Below are 24,264 nucleotides of genomic sequence, written 5' to 3' on the forward strand. Positions count from 1 at the left end.
AAATTGGCATGGGGAGAAGAATGGGACGCTTGCCCCTGTAAACATGGTAAAGCTTTTCTTAAAAAAATGCAGGAATATCTTTTCATAGATAATGTTATTGAATATGTTACATGTCCTTTACCCCTCTGTAGGCTCTTGACTTGTCTGGAGATGAAAACAGCTTAAAGAGATGAGGACTCACCACCAAGGACTGCCCTTCGGCATGGATTTGTTGTCACTGCACAGTCAGGGGCTACAAACACCAGCATAGTCCTTTAAAAAAGGAATTCGTGCATGTCTTTCTTATCATATAATTTTGCTACAAATGCCACGAAAACTGCTTTTGCAGCAGATTTGCCTGGAAGGTCGGCCAGGGAATTAGAAAACAACATTTTTACCTTGACAGGAGATATGATAACTTGCCCATAACCTTCTGCAGATAAGTGATACTGTGGCTAGGTTCACACACATGACATACCATGAAAAACTGAGGAGATGCTTGGATATCTCACTGGATAAATACTCGAAAACCTAGATTTTTTTTTTTTTTTTTTTTTTTTTTTTTTTTTTTTTTTTTTTTTTTGGCGAAAAGGTCTTTCAGGTTAGCAGACAGAGGTTGGGCTCCCTTATCACACCGTGGGAGTTCGAATTCAGATTGGACTATTTACAAACTGTGTGACCTCGACTAAGTTAATTAACATCTCTGTGCCTCAGTGTTCTCATCGTTAATGGAGAAGGTAGTAGTAATACATATGCCATAATTTTGGTGTGAGAATTAAGTAAGGCAACATAGGAAACCCACAGAACAGTATCTGACACTATAAAATGCTCCATCAATGTTAGCTATTTTGATTAGACAGAATGGATGTAAATTCATGATTGAGGAATAGAAGGTACAGAAACAGGTGAGTCATCAAAGGGGAGGAATGCTTGAAAGCCCAGGAAACATTGCCCACCTGCATGTAGGCTATCATTTGCACCCGGCATTCAGGGTTCTCCTGAATGAGGAAGCTCCTCTTCTCTCCTTGCGTGGTTCCCCATGACAATCCTTCTGGAAGTGTCTGTACCAGCCACACCGGTCTCCAGGGCTTTCCTATCTTCTTGCACTAAGGCTTGCACATTCACAAGGCTTTTGTTTTTTTAAAAAAATTATTGGAAGTGACTTTAGATATCTTGCTTGTGTTACACATTTTTAAAATTTGGGCCGGGCACGGTGGCTCTTGTCTGTAATCCCAGCACTTTCGGAGGCTGAGGAGGGCAGACCACCAGGTCAGGGGTTCAAGACCAGCCTGGCCAATATGGTGAAACCCTGTCTCTACTAAAAATACAACAATTAGCCAGGCATGGTGGCAGGTGCCTGCAATCCCAGCTACTCAGGAAGCTGAGGCAGGAGAATCGCTTGAACCCAGGAGGCGAAGGTTGCAGTGAGCTGAGATCACACCACTGCACTCCAGCCTGGGCAACAGAGTGAGATGCCCTCAAAAAAAATTTTTTTTGAATCAGAAACGTTGCATGGTTTTACAAACTTATTCCATTTTGCACTTAGGAAATAGAGACTAAACCCCAGGTTTTCAATATCCTTACCACTGTGTCATACTAAATATTGGGGATTCTATTCTTCTAGCAGTGCAAATCTGTGCTACTCTGTTCATTCCCGTCATTGCTCAAGCTTCCAGGTTGGGTTTCTTATCTGTCCATAAGATTCTAAGCATTCCAGGGCAGGGATCAAATGTAAGCTTTGTATTCTCAAAGGTGTCTCAAGTTTAAATCTCAAGTCTTTGACACTGGTGAGAATCTTCAGTAAATATCCATTGACATTTGCATTGTTTCAGTGATTACATGGCTTTAAAAGGCAGATTGTTTCCCTCCTACTGTGGATAGGTGTACTCATATCGAATGGCTCCTCACTATTGTGAGTGCTGGCTATTTTCATCACAGTGGGTGGCATTCTGGTCTCTTCCCCCAGGCTTAGGTTCTCTTTCAATGCCACGATCTCATTCTGCCCGTTGACCACACTGGAAGTGAAACTACACGCTTATTTCTCATGGTGGGACACAGTGTACAAGGAAGTAAAAAAAAAAAAAAAAAAAAAAAAGGCAAAAAGAGAACAGACCTACTTTGTTCCCCTTAATCTCAAGTTTGGTGAATTACTGAGTTTGGGGCAGCCTTCGGAGGCTGGTAAATGACATGACATTGCCTCCTTTGTGGTTACTGAGTTCCTTTTGCAGGGGGATGGAAGTCAGTTTCAAAGTTTTAACTTTGATCATCTTACCTGGGAAATGTAAGAAAGAAAGGATCCTCACCTATTATGATGGAGTGCAGGGCCAAGGCAGGGGACATTGCTGGGACTTGTGGCAACTAGAGTGGTATCTTCTTGTGTCTTCAATTCTTCTGGATGAAGTTCATGCTGAAGACTTCTTAGGAAATCCACTCATTAAGGTGAAGGTTACTCCATTGGTTTACTTGGTTGCATATTATGGCCTTTCACAGCCTGGATTAAACTCTGAGGCCTTCTCTCTAATGCAAGCTCATGGTAGGATAGAATATCACTCTCGTCAGGCCATTCATATCGACTCATCCTTGACATACTCTGGATTCTCTGGAAATACTGCTCTGCAGTTCTCAGCATTTTAAAGGGGGCAACCATTGTTAAAACAAACTAAATATGGCCTGAGAAGGACTCCATACTTCTATATTTGAGTTTTTGTGGATGAACTGTTATTGGGACAAGTCCTAAGGTGTATGATAAATTATACTGTTTGCTGAGAATGATGGCAAGGAAAACCTAGCTGGCCCCGCAAGTGGAAAACTGTTTGGGGCACTCTAAAGTTGCAAAACGGTATATGTATATCATACACCAGTTAAAAACAATTCTGTAAGCACAGGATATGTGACCCAGCCCCCGTGGCTCCCTCATGGAGAATACTTTCCAGTTTGTCTTTGATCAATGGTAAGCAGGCACCAGCTGCCTACCTAGTTTATTTTTGTTCTATGAGAAAACACAGAACACCTGTTTGCTAATAATAATCACCTGTTCAGAGAGAAAAAATACGTGGGTCAGAGTCTGCTCGAGGCCCTCAGCCCAGAACGCGGTCAGCACCCTGAGGCTCTCAGCTCTGAAGGCTGTTGGCCCCTGGATAGGCTCCCTTTGCTGTTCTATCTGGGTGTCTGCTTCTTAATTCCTTCGGCGCCACCTGGATGGAGGTCTCTATGGCTGAGCTGGTCTCGGTAAACTGTAACCTAGCTTAACAGGCAGACAAAATTGAAAACCTAATTTAGTAGTATGCACCTGTAACAATAGCTAAGTCTTGGCCAATCCTAGTGACCGTACTTCAACCATTCATACACTGATGAGCGTTTAAACTGTGTTCAAATAACGCATACGCTGAGTAACCAATCCAGCCGTTCTGTACCTCACTTCCAATTTCTGTACGTCATTTTTTTTGTTTTGGTCTATAAATCTTCCATCACGTGGCTGGCTGGAGTCTCTGTGAATCTGCTGTGATTCTGGGGCCTGCCCAATTCGTGAATCGTTCATTGCTCAATTAAACTCCTTTAAATGTAATTTGGCTACAGTTTTTCTTTTATGACTGTGGCCAGGCCTCCTTGGAACGCCTCTCCCGCCATTCGTTGCCTTTCATGGACTAAGTCAGGTAACACTTTCTGTCTCAGCCTAAAAATAGTATTTCCTCCCAGTCTTAGAGGAGGCTGGACCAGATGCCAAGTACCTTCCAGTCCCAACATCCTAAGCATCTCCTTTCTCTTGGTGTGAAGTGATACAGGGAGAAGAAAGTAGGAGTTGGAGTCAGATTTGGATTCCAGTGGCAGTATTCCTGCTTCCTGGCTGTATGGAGTTATCTGAGTCCACTTCTTCAAGGCTCAATTTTCTCATCTCTAAAATAGGAATGATGATACTAGTCTCAAAGTGCTGTTGGGAGCACTACTGAGGTCCTGCTTGCAAAGCATCTAGTACAATGCCTGGCCCACAGTAAGCACTGAATGGATTCAACTGCTATTATTATTAATAGAACTGTGACAATAACATTAGTATCTTTTATGTGACTAAAAAAACAAAAAAAAAGACTGGTCAGGTGAATCCTCACATGTTGTATTAAAACCCTAGGGACCAGGCCAGACACAGTGGCTAAAGCCTGTAATCCCAGCATTTTGGGAGGCCAATTGAAGGATCTCTTGAGCCCAAGAGTTCAAAACCAGCCTGGTCAACATAGCAAAACCTCATCTCCACTGAAAAAAAAAAAAAAAGAAAAGAAAGAAAAAATCTGCCTGGTGTGGTGGCGTATGCCTGTGGTGCCAGCTACGCAGGAGGCTGAGGTGGGAGAATGTCTTGAGCCTGGGATGGGGGCCGAGGCTGCAGTGAGCCATGTTCATGCTATTGCACTCAGCCTGGGTGATAGAGATCTTGTCTCAAAATGAAATAAAATAAATAGACAAAAAACAAAACTCTAGGAAATAATAAATGCTGGTCTTTCTCCTTCATTTCAGGGCCCAAATCACATCTTATTGTTGTCATGTGACTATTTTCTTTTTGGTTTGGTTTCTACTGTGTTTCACTTTTGCATGTATTTCAGAGCATCTGATAAAGTGCAGTATGCTTGGTAGTGTATTACAAAACACAGAAGATATTGAATTGATCATCTGTTTCTTAACTGACCAGTCTACCATGGCAAATAATCATGAATTTCCACCATTCTGACCAGTGCTCATAGTGATTTGATAAAGCAGAGACGGACTGGAATTGTTCACAACCACACATTCAGCGACACTCCAAGTTTTTCATTGACCATGCTGAGGAGCAAAGCTATTTCGGGGCTGGTGGGCATTGGTCCTGGATGAGGCACAGAGGTTGAGCAGAAGTAAACAGGTCCTTCGTTTTTTCTTTTTCTTTTTCTTTTTTTGAGAAAGGGTCTCACTCTGTCACTCAGGCTGGAGTGCAGTGGTGCAATCTCCGATCACTGCAACCTCCACCTCCTGAGTTCAAGCGATTCTTGTGCCTCAGTCTCCCAAGTAGCTGGGATTACAGGCATGTGCCACCACAACCGGCTAATTTTTGCATTCTTGGTAGAGACGGGGTTTCACCATGTTGGCCAGGCTGGTCTTGAACTCCTGAGCTCAAGTGATCCACCCACCTTGGCCTCCCAAAGTGCTGGGATCACAGGCATAAGCAGCTACTTCAGACGAACACTTGCCACACACTGTATCTCATAATCCTTTCAGCTGTCTCTAAAATAGAGATTTTTGTCTTCCATTTTACAAATAAGGAAACTGACAGCCAGTGAGATTAAGTAAGTTTCTCAGAGTGGAGCGAGGACTTGCAACTTCACAGCCATGTGCGTCTCTGCAGTACTGCCCAGATTTAGTAAAATGGGATTTAAGGGTTGCTTCCTTTGTCTTTACCTGTACTTAGGAAGTCAGCTTAGTTTTCTGAATAATCCACTTCTTGGACCATCAGACAACTATTTTCACACATACTTTCATCTCTCCCTAGCCTCCCTGAGTAGGTTAGGAAGTAATTCTTTGCATGTTTTCCAAAACGATAAGGCTTCAGGTAGACTTTCGAAATATAAGAGTCATTGGAACAGCATTAAAATGTTCCACCCGAAGCCTTATACAGACAGTGCTTGGAATACATGTCCAAGAAATATCTTTCTGACTGAATAATTTTTTTTAATGTGCTTTTGCCTAACTCACATTCAGTAAGCCCACCCTGTCTCACATATTTTTACTTATGAAGATCACTGAGGCCAGGCACAGTGGCTCACCCCTGTAATCCCAGCACTTTGGAAAGCTAAGGCAGGGGATTGCTTGAGGCCAGAAGTTTGAGACCAAGCTGAGCAACACAGTGAGAACCCCATCTCTACAAAAAAAAATATTAAAATTGGCTGCATGTGGTGACACATGCTTATAGTCGCAGCTACTTGGGAGGCTGAGATGGGAGAATAACTTGGGCCCAGGAGTTTGAGGCTACAGTGAGCCATGATCACACCATGGCACCCCAGCCTGGGCCACAAAGCGAGACCCTATCTCAAAAAAAAGAAAAAGAAAAAGAAAGAAAGAAAGAAGAGAGAGAGAGAGAGAAATCAGAAATAGCTCCTTATGGCAAATACATTCAGAATTTCCCCCATAAACACAGACTCCCATGACAACCAAACAAAAAGAGGCAAGGAAGGAGAAACTCACTATCTTAAAGCCACCAGCTGTACATCCTTTCTTCTAAAAACTGTAGGATAGTATAGATTCTGTTTAAATTTTTTATGACTGATGTAAAGAATGATCCTTTGTTTAAAAGTCCTTTCTACTTACTACTGTATGTCATATCAAAACCGGTACAGAGATATCGGTATAAAATATCTCTCCAAGGGGTGAATTGCTTATTTAATTGACATGATACATTTGACTTGATATGTATATGTCAAAAATGATTTTGAGTATTTCCACACACTTTGGGCTTCCAAAAATCTGCGTCCGTCCCCGCACTGAGATTCTCTATGCTGGCATGTCTTTCTATGACACAGTGAAGGAACAGTTCACACGGTGTAAGCCAAATGACCCATCTATTTCTGTTTTCTCCCTTAAAGTAATTTACAAAATCACTGATTACACCCAATAATTACATTCTAAAATACATTTTACACTTATTTTGCTATTCAGGTTTAGGTCCTAAAAGCACCATCCCCAGGGTATACTATGGATTCAATTTTGGGGACATAAACATGTTCAAAGGTCTATGATGAAAAGAAAGGTTTACTACTACTTGTCATCTTCAGTTACATTTGTCCTATTAGAACCTTGCTGGGCACAGTGGTTCAAATCGCTAATCCCAGCACTTTCAAAGGCTGAGGCAGGAGGATTGCCTGAGGCCAGGAGTTTGAGACAGCCTGGGCAACATAGTGAGATGCCATCTCGACAAAAAATAATAATTAAAAAAATTAGCCAGGTATGGTGGTATGCACCTGTTCTCCCAACAACTCTGGAGGCTGAGGAGAGAGGATCAGTTTAACCCAGGAGTTTGAGCTTGCAGTGAGCTATGATCACACCACTACATTCCAGCCTAGGCAACAGAGCAAGACAAGGAAGTAAGGAAGGAAGGAAGGGACTGAGGGAGGGAGGGAGGGAAGGAAAGAAAAGAAAAGAAAAGAAAAGAAAAGAAAAGAAAAGAAAAGAAAAGAAAAGAAAAGAAAAGAAAAGAAAGAAGGAAGGAAGGAAGGAAGGAAGGGACTGAGGGAGGGAGGGAGGGAAGGAAAGAAAGAAAAGAAAAGAAAAGAAAGAAGGAAGGAAGGAGGGAAGGAAGGAGGGAAGGAAGGAAGGAGGGAAGGAAGGAAAGAAAGAGAAAATAGAATCCAACAATCCCCCAACCCAGCATTACATTTCCTTTTTCTGTACCTTGGGCAAAGAACATCAGAATTTATGTGCTTGTCACTGTGGTAATTTAAAAACCAGTGCTGTGGGGTACAGGTTTCTCTCCACAAATCACCACAGAATCAGATTCTGACAGATCTGCAGCTAGAATGACCCTTGGCCAATCCTAGGATGATTCCTTTATTCATTAGTGGTTTTCAATGCCATGGGGCAACTGTCTTTGTTATTTGAGGACACCACACAGCCTGCAGCGGATTTTTATTAACTCACTAATTGTGCCATTTCTTTCACTTTTGGGGGAATGTTATATGTGCTCTAATATAAGCTATACAACTCTTCATCATTTTTCTCTGTTCAGATAATCTATTCTGCACGAGGATTCCCTGTAAGAATTTTCATGGTATCCAACTGTAGTAAGAGAAAGTTTGAAATAAACTGAATGCCCAAGTAAAAGGACATTGGTCAGATAAATTATGGTAAACAAAATGGAATGCTAAACATCAATTAAAATGAGATGTTTGCTACTACATACTCATAAAAATTTTTTTTAAATGAGGTGTTTGGCTGGGTGCAGTGGCTCATGCCTAGAATCCCAGTACTTTGGGAAAGCAACGTGGGCAGATCACTTGAGTCCAGGAGTTCGAGACCAACCTGGCCAACATGACAAAACCCCATCTCTACAAAAAATAAAAAATTAGCTAGGCATGGTGGCACATGCCTGTAATTCCAGCTACTCAGAGGCTGAGGTTCAAGAATTGCCTGACCTGGGAGGTAGAGGTTGCAGTGAGCTGAGATTGCACCACTGCACTGGATGACAGAGTGAGACTCTGTCTCAAAAATAAAAATAAAAAAAGAAAGAAAGAAAAAGAAAAGAGAGATGTTTGAAGGGTATTTTAAGTTATGGAACATGTATAATGCTACAGTGAATATCCTTGTACTGTATCATGTACTCAGATGCAAGAAACTGTAGGATTTATTTCCAGGAATGGAATTCCTCACTCACAGAAAGCTTAACTATTTTGCATTTTTTATATATTGGTGAGAAAAACTTCAAAAAGATTGTACAAACTTCTAATCATGAAGCAATAACCGATTGGATGAGTTTTTTTTAAGAGACCATTTTTAATCCATCCAGTTTAGTCTAGGAACAAGCTGGAATGCTCTAAAAGAAACTCTAAAACACCAATTTGTCTTTTCACTCAAATATGTGTCTTTTTCTGAAAAACTGTAAACTATATATAAAATCATTCTATAAAGCATTTCTTTCATGTTACTAAATTAATCAGTAGAAAGGACATGTATTATAAAAATACACTGTTGAAAACATGTTTTCTCAACATCCTAAAAGCTTCAGTCTGTATAGACAACCCAGCTCTGTGTCTGAATGCTATGTACCACTCACATGTTCCAGTCTTGGTTTCCTTATTCTTAAAATGAGGAGTTGGAATCTAAGGCCCATTTCAGATGTAATGACTCCTTGATTTTACAATCCCTCAGTTGATAAACTGATTTTAAGAGAACTTCCTTCTCTCTCCTAAGAATGACTTTTATTATTATTATTATTATTTTTATTAGAGACAGTGTCTCACTCTGTCACCCAGGCTGGAGAACAATTATGAGATCCTAGCTCACTGCAGCCTCGACCTCCTGGGCTCAAGTGGTTCTCCTGCCTCAGCCTCCCGAGTAGCTGGGACCATAGGTGTACTACTACGCCTGGCTAATTTTTTAATTTTTGTAGACACAGGATCCCAGTATGTTGCCCAGGCTGGTCTCCAATTCCTGGACTCAAGCGATCCTCCCACCTCAGCCTCCCAAAATGCTGGGATTACAAGCGTGAGCACTGCCAGTCAGTCATTCTGCCAGCCATGCCATTTTGGCCAGCCAGAATGACATCTTTTGTCACAGGTTGTGTTTAGTTCTCACAAAAGCACTTTGAGGTCTCAGTATCATTGTGCCCCTCTTACAGAGAGGAAACTAAGGCATGGAAAGGTCAGTAACTTTTCTGAGGCCACAAAGCAAAGCAGGGGTGGCAGAGGAGCAAAACTGCAATCCCCAGTGGCTGGGACAACAGAGCCACATTCTTTCTCTCTTCCTCCCCTTCCTCCCTATTGTTAACAGATGGAAGCAAATCTCAAAGTGAACCCCACACAAACGTTGACATCACATGCCATAGCTTAGATAGACAGTGTTTATTTCTGTGATCCAAGGGAGAAGATTCTCAAATTATGTTCAATTGAATGTACACATCCAAACATGGCTTAGCTTCTTTATGCCTTATGCTTTAAGAGTCTTTTTACGATTTGTTTTGATTTTTATGTTTTTAAAATTTTTATAGGATATGTGCTTGATAGTACTGAAACAAAGGCAGAAAAGAATCCTGGGGTAGGGGCTGAATGGGAGGGAAATCTCTTTAAGGTCAAATTGGGTTACTGTCTCTTGTAGATGAAGACGAATACGCTCTCACCAGACAGATTCTTGTGGCCCACAGAGAAATCTGAGCTGGTTCCCTTTTCTTGCTAATGAAGGGTCATCACTAAGGAGACTGAAGGGAAATTTTTCAAACCAGGTGAGACTAAGTGTGCAGGGTAGGCACTCAGCATATGCCGGCAGCCACATTTCTGTCAACGCCCCTCCTCCCCACCCCAGACTTCCAGACACAGGCAGCTCAGGACATTTCTGTACTTTGTGCCAGGCAAGAGATACTCTTCAAATCTGTGGCATGCTGGAAAGTTTTGCTTTTTTTTTTCTTTCAAATCACTTGGATGTTCCACATCTCCAAATAGCAAAGAAAAATGCTTGACCTTGCATTTTAAACTTTCTTTCTTGTTGGTCTTCATTTTCCATATATATATATACACATATATATTTTTTTAATTTTTTTTATTTTTTTTTTTAGAGACAAGAGTCTCCCTCTGTTACCCAGGTTGGAGTGCAGTGGTGCGATCATGGCTCACTGTAGCCTCAAACTCTTGGCCTCAAGGGATCTTCCCACCTCAGTCTCTGAGTAGGTGGGACCACAGATGCGTGCCACCATGCCCAAGACAAAGAGTCTCAGGCTGAGAGGCAGCAAGTGCAAAATCCCTGACAGGGTGGGAGACCACTCACTGTGTCGCAGGGAAGGAGAGGAGACCTACGTTGACTGATGGGCAGTCATGGCGTGTGAGCAATGAGGAAGGCTGGCGAGGCCCCATCCATTGGCCTTATATCACTGGGATCTTTTTCTCATACAATGGACAGCTAATGGAAGGTTTAAAGCAAGGGACTGAAGGACTCTGATGATTCATAATAATAATGATATAGTGTGTATATTATGGTCATTTTTGAACCATCACTCTTCTAGTAGGATTAGGAAAGAGGCCCGAGACCAGAAACACAGACAGGGAGATCCAGTTCAGGAACAGGTGGAGATGATGGATAGCAAGGGAGGGCAGGGACTGAGGAGCCATGCGTCCTGAATGCACCAAGGGCACTCAGAGAAGGCCTGGGCTATGCGGTGGAGACACATTCTGATTCCATGCTCTCAGTCGCTTTGCTTTAGGGTTACTGCTGCTCTGCCCTTTAGCCAAGGGAAAAAAATAAGAGTAATTTGAAAGGAAACACCCCTGGGAGAGTAACAGCTTGTTTACCTGAAATGGATAATTTCTTGGAACAGGACTTGCCAACTTTCAAGGATTCTAAAATTATGAGGCCAATCTGTACTTTAACATGGACAAGATCAGGATGTACTAAACTGGGGAACCAGCCCTGGAGTTAAGACTCCTATTTTCAGTTTTGCTTTCAGCCTTCCATAAACTGTTGCAACTCTCACTTCTCTCCTGATTCCACAGTAGTTTGGGCAACACAATTCCATAACTTGACTCCCTATACAAATTCTGCTTTGAAGCTTTTTCTATGCTGAAGCCACAGTGGATCAATTCAGTCCAATAACTGCTCAGTAGAAGGGAAGGGAAGTCAGTCAAAGCAGGGATTTGGTGTCAAGTAAACACAGTAACAGGCTTTTAGTTGAATGTGTCTTTCCCTTTTTAGCCAATTGTTTTGTTGTGTAGACAGAGCCTCAACCAGTCCCAGTCCCATTTGTCTCTTCCCAACGACTCCTCTCTATTCTCCTTCCTGGTAGCTCTGTGGGCTCCTTCATGCTGATTTCCATACCATAACCTATCTGGAATTTTGGAATTGCAGAATATCAGAGGAAAGAGAAGTCTGGAGTGTATCTGAAGTCATGACAAACAACTTTCCCCACAGCTGATAAAGAATGGGCCTCCCTGTCCCATATGAAGGGAAGGTGTGAACACCCTGCATTATAGGAAGTGGTTTACAATGCCCTGGAGGTCTCTATGATTCACTGAGCAGAGCTGGACAACTAGACAAAAGCAAATACCACATCCACCGAGTTCAAGGGGCTTAGCCAGCTGTTTACCACGCCAGCAGTTATCCTGTTTCACACTCCATATCCTCAATGTAGGGCATTCTCTTAAGGGACCCATCATGTCCCTTCCAGTACACTCACTATCATTCTTTACTTTTTTTCTCCTCCATTCACTCTTTCCATGTTTCATCCAAATTGTTCTCTCTTTCTCCCCTCCAGGGGAGAACAGGAGGACGCCTTGTGCCTGTTTCCAGTCTTAGCATGAGAACGACCAGTTGATGTTTACACATGAAAGGGAACTGATGTCCTATGCCTGTACATCAGAGGGAAGTACCTGTTTTACTTTGAATTCAATAGGCAGCTAATGAGTTTTCTATTCCTTCTGATCTCAAGCTACTGTCATGTCCACTAGTGGGTGATCTGATATTCTTTCTGTTGCAAAAGAAGATTTTCTGAACTCCTGTGTGAGTGGTTATTTATGAAGGTTGGAGTTTGAAAATAATTTAGAACTCTGTGAGTTCATATGTGTATGGGTAAAAAGAAAACTTGACTGGCATGACATCATGGGTGCTGGGAGTAGTCTGGTAACCAGGATAAAGAGGGGTTTTCTCTGTCCCTTGTCTGGCCACAATTAGGAGAGAGTCTGGATTATCAGGAAACGGAGCTGGCTCTACCCTCTCACTGTGGCCTAAGAATTTTCTTTTCGACAGTGAAAAGATGCACAGACCATAGTACAGAAGATCATAAGAGTCACCCTGCTTTCTTCAGCAGATCATGGTTGTATGTCATTCTATAAAAATATGAAAGAGAGAAAGATCTTGATGTAGAAATAAACATAATAGCCATTTTCTCTACAAAGCCAATTCAATCTGGACTGCAGTACTCACAACCATAATATACTAGTTAGGTTAGTAGTTAGTGATTGGAAGGATGCAAAAGCTGACTTGAATACATGACTTCAATCACTTGGACACATGTTTAATTTCCGGTAAGAAAGCTGCAGAAAATCAATGACCTAAGTTTCTAGACTTGGGTATTTCCAAGGAAACCACCAGACTTCCCCCATTGTCTTAGATTAAACACAATTAATAAAATGCCTAACAGGCCCCCAGAGGTCTTCTGTGTAATTAGATCAACAGCAGTACAACATCTGAGATTTATCTCTCTCTCCAAGACCCGTTAGGGTTGGTAACACATCCAAGTGGAAGAGGAAAGAAAGAAAGAAAAAACCAAAACCACAAATAAAACTACTGCTATTAAGAAGTTAGGATCTTCCCAAAGGCAAGCAACTGAACTCATTGTACCAGTGAGACTGACTGGAACCCTTTGCTCAGCCATTCCTCAGCACTGGGCACGGCTTATTCTTGATGTTTGGATAAAATATAGGTTGGTCTGCAGGAAAGACATTTATTTTAAAAATAAAATTAAAAATATGGGTTGACATCAATAAAAGTCTGTGTTTTAAGAAATGCAGATTGGTATTATCAGCCCTGTTTTACAGATGGAAAAACTGTGGCTCTGAGAGTCATCAATAATCCTGATGTCTAACAGATTTCAATGCCAGGACTCAAACTTACCACCTGCGAGTTCACTGGCATGTCAGGTCATGAAACAACCGTAAGCATGAACTAGTAAACCACAATGCACATGAGAATGGCCCAAACACAACTGACTGCACCACCTGGAGAAAAGGTGAAGCCTACACAGAAACAATGCCGAGCAGAAAAGCAAGATGGGTTTATGTCAACAAAGATCAACTTTCATGTATCTTCTCTCTTTAAGCACTTCTTCCTGCTTCTGGTACATCCCTTCACCCTGAGCTGAAGCAAGTTCATTAGTTGGGTGGAAAATAAGAGGAAAGCCAGTGGAAACTGACGCTCTTTTTAAATTGTAACCCCTACTTGGGGTAAACCTCCAGGATCTCAATGACAGACGTTTGCTTTCTTAGTTAACAGCCTTGGAAATTCCCCCTCTTCTTCCTTCATGGGTCTGGTATTCTTCATCACTTTACCAGTGACTTATATGTTGGAAGAGAAAAGCTCCTTGCTAGATATTAAGATAAGCTTACGAAGAGAAAAGAATGGGAGTTGGAAGGGTGGGAGTTGAGTACTTAGCATCTTACAAGACAGGATCAGAATTTAAAAGGGATCAGAGGAAATTGAAAAAAACTTCATAAACAAAAGGACAATAAATGCTTGTTGAATTAATAATAAAACAACGCAAAGCAGTTCTTTTGGGAAAAACAGAGATGGAGGAGCTGTTTATAAAGTAAAAGGTCTGTGGATCATGGTGATGGTACCTTTGCTTGTGAAATAAGATGTATTACAACAATCATAAATGTGTTTTGTAACACCAGTTCATTGAGTGCCTACTGAATTCTGCTGAGATAGTGATGAGGTAGAGAAAAGGAAAGTGAGAATCCAAATAATTAGTTTGACTGCCTGTTGGGCACTCAAAGGGTAGTTCTTGATGAATGCATTAAAATGTACTCTTTTTGCATTCTTCAGCTTTATTGAGGTATCACTGATGTAGCATAAACTGTACCTGTTTAAAATGTGTAATATGGTGAGTTACGATGTGTACACACATCTGTAAAAGTGTCTCCATAATCAAGATATCAACTTATCTATCATCCCTAAAACTTTCCTCCTGCCTCTTGGTAATCCCTCCCTCTCCATTCCCAGTACCCAGGCAACTACTGATCTACTTTCTATGACTATGGATTATATTTCATAGACTCAATTCTATATAAATGAAATCACCCAGATCTTTTGAGTCTAGCTTCTTTCACGCAGCATAATAATTGGAAGACTCATCATGTAAAGTGTCAGCATTTCGTTTATTTTCTTCCTGAGTGGTGTTTCGTGCAGCTTACTTTTGGTGGTCAGTTATTACTTCCCTGGATAGATTAGTCAGTTGGCACATTCTTAACCTATTTCTTTATTCTGTACTTTTTGTTTAACTCACATCACAGACTCAGTAAGTATTTATAGAGGTTTATTCAAGGATTTGGTTCAAAAATGAAAATCTATTTGAGAGGATTCTATTAGGGGTCATTCATTCATTTGTTCATTAAGTCATTCAGCAAATACCAATTAAGCCCTTACTAGGTCCCAGGGACGCTGCTAGGCACTGGGGATACAGTAATAAAGAAAACAGACATGCATCCCTTACATTCTAATGAGAGGAGACAGGTGACAAACACAGTAAAAACAGAAATTATTAATATGTTAGAAGTCAACACGTGTGATTTAGAAATAATAGAACCAGCTAAAAATCCAATAGGCATCATCCTAACAATGCAGCCCAGATTCCAAGCAGTTTCTGCCAATCCGACTGAGCATAGACTTTGGCGTTGTTTTCCCGGTCACACTTACAAGGGCCCCAAGGAAATCAACTTCCAATAGGACTTCAAAGAAACTGAGGTTGCCATGAATGGTCAGGTGTTAGGGAATGAGGTCGTCCTTCTGCTGGACACTCCCCTCCATCCCCTGCAGGTAGGTATGTCTTAAGCTTTTGTGTATACCGGCAGGAGAAAGGCCAGAAAGTGGCTGGCACACTCTTCTCCCCCAACTGCAGGAATGAGGCCACAGAGGTTTACCTGGAAAGAACACTCTCCACAAACTTAAATCTCAACACATTACACTGGTAAATGTCCAGTTCCAGATATCAATCTGGATCCAGGAATGTGTGTGCATCACTCATTCCAAGCACTCATTTGTTTGCTTTGGGGGAGAAGAGACAACAAGGCTAGAGCAATCTGGAAGTTCAATCAAGCCAAAATGCCTTGCTCAAAAACTGAGGAAACAGGGCCCCTAACCCATAATCAGAGAATGTCGGACACTTTCCTCTCCACAGAAATGTTTTCGCATTTAAGTTTAGGTAGGTGTAAGAAAGGAATGTAAGGAGAGAGTTTCTGTAACCAGAAGAGGGGAGCCTTCCCTGCCTGCCTCCAGAACTTCTCCTCCAGGGTGATCTGGCAGCCATTCAAGGCAGCCTGAACTTTCTGAGAAACTTGATTTCCTGTTCCCACTGCCTCAGCTGACTGGAAGACTAGGGTGACCCAGGCAGAGAAGCAAGGGACACTGGTTAGTTTAGGAGCAGCGGGTGGGAACTGTTTATTCCAACATGCTTAGAAATTCTTCCAGCAGCAACTGTAAAAATAAAAGTTTGAACTGTAGAAGCTTAGTTATTTCAACAGTGAACTTCAGTCATGAGATTCTTGAATATCTTTCGAGAAGACAAGTTATTTTGTTTGTTTCATTCATTTAAAAAAGAAAACAACAGACTTTTTATAATGCAGAGGGGACTTCACTGTCACCTAGTTCAACTTATGCGTTTTACAGATGATGCAGCCTTCAGAGCTATTCATTGACAATGGCTGGGGGGATGGGAGCAAGATCCATGTTTCCTGGCTCTGAACTCAGTGCAATTTCCTCCATGGATTATAGAAAAGTACAATTCCAAATGCTAGGTCTTAGGGGGAAATTTACTATATGTAAATTATACCTCACAACCTAACTTTTAAAAAACGTATATGTTATCCCTGCTTCCTCCTGAACCTGGATCTGCTTGACACCAAAGCCTGGGGCTTTCTGTTCTCAGCCTCTCAGTAGTCTTATTGTCATTCCTGTGAATCCATGGTCCTTTAGTGGTTTATGTTTGAGGAGGGAGCCGTGGACTGAATAAGCTATGCCACACAAAGGCATTAACCATGGATTAATGGGAAAGAAAAGCTTGCTGAGTTCTGAGTCTGACGGGTCAAGAGCTTCTGATGGTGTCATGCAAATTTCACTTCCCAATGAAATCAGTCACTCTTTCTGTAGAGGGGCCATCATATCTGAGCCAGTTCCTGCTTGGGGTTCAGAGGAGAAAACAAAGCAGGCTGCAGCATGATGGGAAAGGGACATTTGGTATTCTCCTTGGCTTCCTAGCTAATTACAAAGTGTTAATGACATTCAAAGGAAACTTGCCTCCTTCAGGGCTCTACAAATAAGGGAGGGCAGGGGAAGGTGAGCCAAAGAACAGACAGGGGCTGCAGTGAAATGCAGGGCAGAACCAATCAGCCCTAGTAATCACCAAAGGGGGAGGCAGCCTTAATTTACAAAGGAAATAGACACCCCAGCACAGGCTGAAATTGGGTGGGATCAAGAGTTCTTAAACTAATCATAGCTGGTTTTCAAGCCTCAGCAATTTGTTATTGCAAAACATTTCTCAAGCAATAGATGAATAGATTGAATGGTGACAGAACAAAGAAAAGATGGAGAAATTTTCCCTGCAGTGGCTTCAAGAGAGGCTCACAGAGGTATGAACTAGCAATGTAACACTTTTATCCAATCGACATTTTGTACGCCTCTCCTCACTGGGTCTGAGGAAACAGGTGACCTCACCCAGTATCCCACAGAAACACAAACTGTTGCACAAATGGCTCTTCCTTATGATTTGGACAATAGGTGCCTTCAAAGAATGGTTCTTTTTCCTATATTTTCCTTTCCTTCACTTAATCGATAATTTTTTCTTCCACCCTAAAAAGGAAACACGACCATCAGTTTCCCAAATATGAATAGGGAAATGCATGTGTGTATAAACGGTGGTTACCACATAGTAGAATTTTAAGCCTTTAAGGATTTTTTGTCCCCTAATTATTGCAACTTCCTAAGTTAACATTCAGAACTTCAGTTACTATTGTCCTATGTGAGACTTTTGTGTCTTGTATCCAATGTACTAGTTAGGTATTTCTTTATAGACTTAAGATTTACAGGTGTACCTGATTAAAAATAGCTGGAGAGATCCGAGATGTTTTTTATTGGAGAATTTATTCTGTGTATACCAAACAGCCAAATATTTGGCAAATGACCAAAATATATGACTTATTTTTTTTTTTTTTTGAGATGGAATCTTGCTCTGTTGCCCAGGCTGGAGTGCGGTGGCACGATCTCAGCTCTCTGCAACCTCGGCCTCCCGGGTTCAAGCGATTTTCCTGCCTCAGCCTACTGAGTAGTTGGGATTACAGGCGTGCACCACCACACCCAGCTAATTTTTTATATTTTGGGTTCAGGTGGGGTTTCACCATGTTGGCTAGACTGGTCTTAAATTCCTGACCTCAAGTGATCTGCCTGCCTTGGCCTCCTAAAATGGTGGGATTATAGGTGGGAGCCACTGTGCCCAGACAAAAGATACGATTTTAAAAGCCAGAATAGCTCATGCAAAAATAAGTAGCTGAACAGAGAAAATGGCAACTTTATGCTTTAATGGCAATGTAAGCTATCTAGAAGGGATATTTATTGGTTCAACAAGAATTGATTTTCTTCGCTCTCAACTCCTATTAACAAGTCTCTTTCTAAGAGGTAGGAATATCTGCTCCAGTAATTAATTTGCTTATGTGTAACTAGTACATTGAGAGAATCTCTATAAGGCATCTTTCTCTGGTACATATTTTATCTTGATCCTGGATGGAAGATAATGATAACCAAGTGACCTATTTGCTGACTAGGGCACACTTAAAAGCAGGTATGAATATTTGATTTAATGTACATTAGCAGGATGTCAATGCAAGTGTTGTGTGAGTACTGAGACAGGTAGGCAAGTGGTGGGGTGAACTTCACTCCTTAAAATAGTAAGCTCAAGAGATGTGAACTACCTAAGCTGTTTGATTTTATTTCACATGCTTTTTAAAAATGATGTAAGACAAAAGATATTTAACTGGTTAATTAGTGAAAATCTAGCAACAAAGGATGTCTGGTTAAATCATGGAGAATGGGAAGTTTGAATAAATTTATGTTTGAATTAGGCAAATAAAGTTAATTCTTGTGTTTGCATAAACACAGAGATTGGAGAACTGCCGCGTATTCAGCATTTGCTCTTTCAAGCGACCATTCATTTATTTAGTATACGTGTATTGTGCACCTCCTGTAGGGCTGGGAACACACCAGGTTCCAAAAATAAAACTGGGACTATGAAATTTTTACTCTCAAGTAAATAACAGCCACAATATGGGGTTTGAGAGGTACAGAACCATTAAAAGAGAGGAAAAGGGGGACAATTTTGTTTGAGAACAGATTCCAGAAAAGATGAAGAACAAGGTGGTCTTTGACACAAATTTTAAAGAATAAGTAGGCACTTGCCACACACAGATGAAAGAGAGTGTAGCAGAGAAAGACTGGACCAGTCATGATTATTAACTATCAGCTAGCCCACCTTTACCACTTACTTGCTATTCATTTCTGTATACAATTGATCTCAGGGAGGCAGTGAGTAGAATGGTGGTTACCAGAGGCTGGAAACAGTAGCAGGGATGACAGGGAAAAGGAAATGCTGGACAATGGGTACAAACATACAGTTAGAGAGAAGAAATAAGTTCTGGTGTTCAGTATCACACGCGAGCAACTAGATTTGTCCTGTATTTCAAAACACCTAGAAGAGATTTGCAATGTTCTCAACACAAAAAGTGATAAAAGTTTGAGGTGATGAATATCCCAACTACCCTGATTTGATCTTTACATATTCATGTATCAAAATATCACATTTACCCCATACACATTTACAACTAATACATATCAAGGAAAATCATGAAGATATTGGTAACTAAGAGCTAATACTTATTCAACATGTAACATGTGTCTAACCTTCTCATCAACGTTTCCGCTGACACTCACAGTAACCCTCTGACACAGATATCATCATCACTGTCTGTTTTACAAAGAAGAAGAAGAATGGATTTCAACGTGCTTTGGGTGAGCATCGCTGAGAGAGCCGGATAAGAATGCAACGTGCTGTCTGGTTCCGGTTCAATTTTACATCTCAGAGCTTCTGTGAGTGCAATAAATAAGATGTGTGCACAGAAATGCAGGGCAGAGTTAAGCTCCTCCTAAGGAGTAAGTCAAGTATTGTGATTTGACTGGATCACCTTAATTTAGATGTCTTCACAAATATATTAACCTATCAACCCAAGATGAAATTTTAACTAACATCAGGGAGATGAGATGGCCGTTTCCCTACGGTATCAGGAGAACCCCTCTCTAAGAGGCAGAGGCAAGAGACTCTGTTTCTCTTGGATTCCAGTTGTTGAAGAAAAGGACTTGCCACTGGTCTGTGGGCAAACTTTCTTGGGAGCTGTCTTTGCATATGACCTCTGAATTTTGTTCACTGCATCCTTGTTCTAAGAATATATTTAGTGCTTTGTGACTGTACATTTCAACATTCAGCTGTTGAGTGAGACAGTGTTAGGAGACATGATGCCCTTGATGTGAGCCATTCTTCAAAGGAGGTGCTTATTATGGAACAAAAGAAAATATGTGCTTCAATCTAGAATTTAAAAGCACTAACTACAATTTTTCAAGCATATGTATGTAAATAAATGTTATCTGTCTTAAAATTTTCAGGAGAAAAGTGAATCTTTACATTTGTTTTAGTGTAACTTGATTCTGATATTCTAACCTAAAATTTCATGGTCACAAAAAAGTACAAATTAAATGTTCTCTTTATGAAAAATAAAACAGGGGCTATAGCACAGGTGACTTGAGAAAAACAGTCACTAAAAAAACAGAAACCAAGAGTGAACCCTGAAGTAATCCATGGACTTGCGATGATAATTATATGTCAATGTAATTTCATGGAGTGTAACAAAGGTACCGCTCTGGTGGGTGATATGGATAGTGGGGAATGCCATGGTGGGAGAACAGGGGGTAAATGAGAACTCTCCAGACCTTCAGATCAATTTGCTGTGAACTAAAAACAACTCTAAAAAATAAAGTCATATATATATATATATATATATGTGTATATATATTCACATATACATGCATGCATATTATATATGTATAGATATGTGTATATGCATCTATACATATACACACATATGTATATATACACACTTATACACAAACATACACACACCTCTAATAACATTTAAGGACAAAAACTTTCTTCCCTTCAGAATATCTGCCAAAGTGACTTAAAGTACACAGTTACTCATTTGAGGTCGCAAGGGGCGGCATAAATACCAACTGTTCCATTACTAAGTACATTGTGTCCTAATTCTCATCCTTCTACTGTAGAATAAACAGTTACAAAGCCCAGTATGGATAACAGAACTCTCATATGGACCTCTGCAGATCTCAAATAAGGATCTTCTTAGAAACTTGAAGTAGTACTTAGACTTATACACCAACACACATTTTGAGTAAAAGGAAAATCCTTTATGAAAATGCAAACTTTAGGAATAAAATGCTCTCCATAAGGACTCACTTATTCCTGTATAAGTGATTGCAAGCAGAAAAACAGAATCTGAATGAACTTGTATTTTTTGTCTTAAACTTGGAAAACGTAGAAAAGACAAGAGTGGTATACAGGGCCCAATTAAAATAGAAAGCACAAGGAAAAGTGAGAGGTCACTCTCCTCCCAGTGGGAGTCTTGTGTTTTAAATGATTCATGAATGGAATTTCAGAAACTTGGCAAAAGAATACATTTAACTGACTTGTTCCAAATATATTCTGCATTTCATATTTACTAAATAGTTTCCAAATGAACATTTTGTATATCGTTATGTGTAAAAACTGCACATTACAAAAGGAAAGGTATGATAATTCATCATTCAGATTTTTGGATGCATGTATACTTAAACTTCCACATACACCGCAAATATTAAACCTGAAAAACAAAGCATTCTACATAATTTACCCTGCCACAGATGTGAAATAATTGTAAGCACACATAAATGTTAACAAAATACTTTCACTCAATGCTAAGAAGAGGTATCATTGAATGGTGGACCAAAACAAACTAAATGACAATTTGATGTTTATGGAAATAAATACCCACAAGCCAGTGTAGCTGAGCACTGATATTAATATATCTTGCTCAGTTGCCTTAATCATTTATAGTTGTTTAATGTTTTCAAGAACACAAATGTTAAGGTACTTTTAATAATTTTGATAAGGCCACAGAGTACATATATTTTTTGAAGTCATAATTTCATTGGAATTGCTTCTTTAACCTAATGAGTAAATAAAAAAGCATGTAAAAATAAAATAGGTCTTCTTTTATTAGAGAAAAATGTACTTTTCCATGCCTGTGCTTTCCACATTTTTGGAACTGATACAGAACCACAGAGGGCAAATCTAAAATGAAATTATCTTTAATGTTAAAATTTAATTGACTGTGTATGTAACTGTGCAATTGCTGCTTTCTCACAGAACTGCCTAGGGTTCAGTCAACAGATCATAGAAACATGTTCTGGCATTTAACAAACAGACTAATTATAGAGGAGATATGCTAATTTACACAAGAATTAACTAAACACTGTCATGTGGTTTAGTGTAGCTCAAGTTTTGCTTGTATCATATAACATAGGTTCAAGTTCTTTCATCAGTCATCAAAATAACAGAGGTTTAAGAGACATCTGAATAAGTGGCAACTCTTACTGCAGCTGTTTCAAAAAATGAAATTTAGTAATTGCGATACACATTTCTACAAATGAAATATTCCAGTGCTTACATCAATCCTGAGTTTTTAAGATCAAATATGCACTGCTTACAATCTCTGACACAGTTTTATTTTGGAAGATGGCGGTTTATTTTTTACGTTGACTTTCTTCACTAAAAAGAGTGCTTTCATCATACTCTTCTAAGTCCTCAATACTCTAAAACAAAAAGTCTAGTTCACTGACAAAACATCACTTTACATCTCACGTTTTCAAAAGTAAATTAAATGTCAAAAGGAAATAGCTTATAATAGTCAAAGGATGCTGGTTATTTATTTCAAATTTAAAAACTATAATTAATACATGGAGCTCCAAATACTTAAATTTTTTAAGGCCAGATTTCACTGAAATATTATTATGGCAGGTCCATCAGTCATGTACTTTGCTTGAAGAAAATGGTTTCATGAACATGTTATGGTCAAGATGGAGCAAAGACAAAAGAAGACTGGCAGTCTTACATCATGAAATACCACATTTTTTCACCAGGTATAACCCATTTGTTATCACTAATAGTCCACATGACATGGTTTCCATTGATAAAATGGTCTGTGATATGATCTCATCAAGTTAGAGAAAACATAACAATGTTTGAAACATATACTATTCACTCAACAAATAGTTCAACAGTTCCCTAAGATGTTGTATGTTATCGCTGAGCAAGAAGTAAAAAATGTATAAACAATCTCTTCCATATTCCTGTGATGTGAGCAAACACACGAGTAAAAAAAGTAATAAAAAAATTGTGTAACTGCTATGGAAGGGCAACCCACTCGGATATGTAGCCAAAAATGGAGACTGATACTGACTTAGTTAGCACAAGATTTCAATCAAAAAAAAAAAAAAAAAAAGATTTTAAAAGCATTGTGAGGGAAGAGCACCAGCAAAGCATGGGAGTAACGGCGAGTTCCTTCAGGGAAGGCTGTCCACCTGGAGAGGTGGGAGCAAAGACAGAGGGCGGCAAAACAAGCCTAAGAGGGGGTCATGTAAAGGGGAGAGTCTCTGAATATCTAAGAACTGAGACATGGGTACCACTGACAGGCTGGCAAAAGAGGAGAGCTAGGAAGCATTTTAGGAAGGGAAGGGTTTTAGGAAGATAATATTGCTGATCAATGAAGAATGACTCAGAAGAGAAGAGACAACTCAGAAAAGCGTTTAATAGTACAAGCAAGGAAGTATGAGGTCTTGAACTAGTGCAGCCGCAGTGGGAATTTAAAGAATGAAATTAAAGGACCATTGCAGAGGTAAAACTTACCTCATGATAACTGCATGGGAAGGATAATGGATTCAGAAGAGTCCAAGATGATAGCAAAGTTCCTACCCTAAGTGGTAACATGTAGCATTAATGTTGACGGGAAGCTTTTCTAGTTTCATGTTCATACCAATTAATAAGTGCTTTCTGGGGAGCATTATAGCAACATGTTCTCTACTCATGACTTCTACATAAATAACTGTTTTGTGTATAGTAATCCTTAAGTTGCCTGAAAATTTTATTTTCAAACTCTTTCCACAGTTTATTTAACACATCTCAGTTAGTGTAGAGGAGTGACATATGAACATATCTTTTCACAAGGTTATTAAAAAGAATACATCTCAAAAGAAAATTCCATTGTCTCCTAAATAATATACATCTACGTGAAGAAGAGGTCATTGTCTGATGACCTTGCTAATGTGCTGTATGACAGCAGGTAATTCCTAATTCACAACGTGTTAAAAATCTACTGGCTTTCCCATTCTGTTACACATCAGAACCATCTCTTATGACTACAAATTGTCATATAAAACCATTACTAGTCACTATAATTTGGAAAGTGAATATGCCATAAAACACTCCTACATTACAGCAAGAAATAAAAGAGATACTTAGTAGTTAACACTTGCCTACTTCCTATTTAACTAAAACTGTTGAAACAAGACAAGGAAAAAAGACATCCAGAAACGATTTACGGACTCCTGATTTCCACTAAAGATTTGTCGCTGAACTCCGAAAAACTGAAAATAATGTCTCATTAAGTGTTCATAAAGTATCAACTTTATACACAAGATTTATATCTCTAGGTAAAA

The sequence above is a fragment of the Sapajus apella genome, unplaced genomic scaffold (genome assembly GCF_009761245.1).
Source record: "Sapajus apella isolate SASKATOON/1434 unplaced genomic scaffold, GSC_monkey_1.0 scaffold17, whole genome shotgun sequence".
NCBI lineage: Eukaryota > Metazoa > Chordata > Mammalia > Primates > Cebidae > Sapajus > Sapajus apella.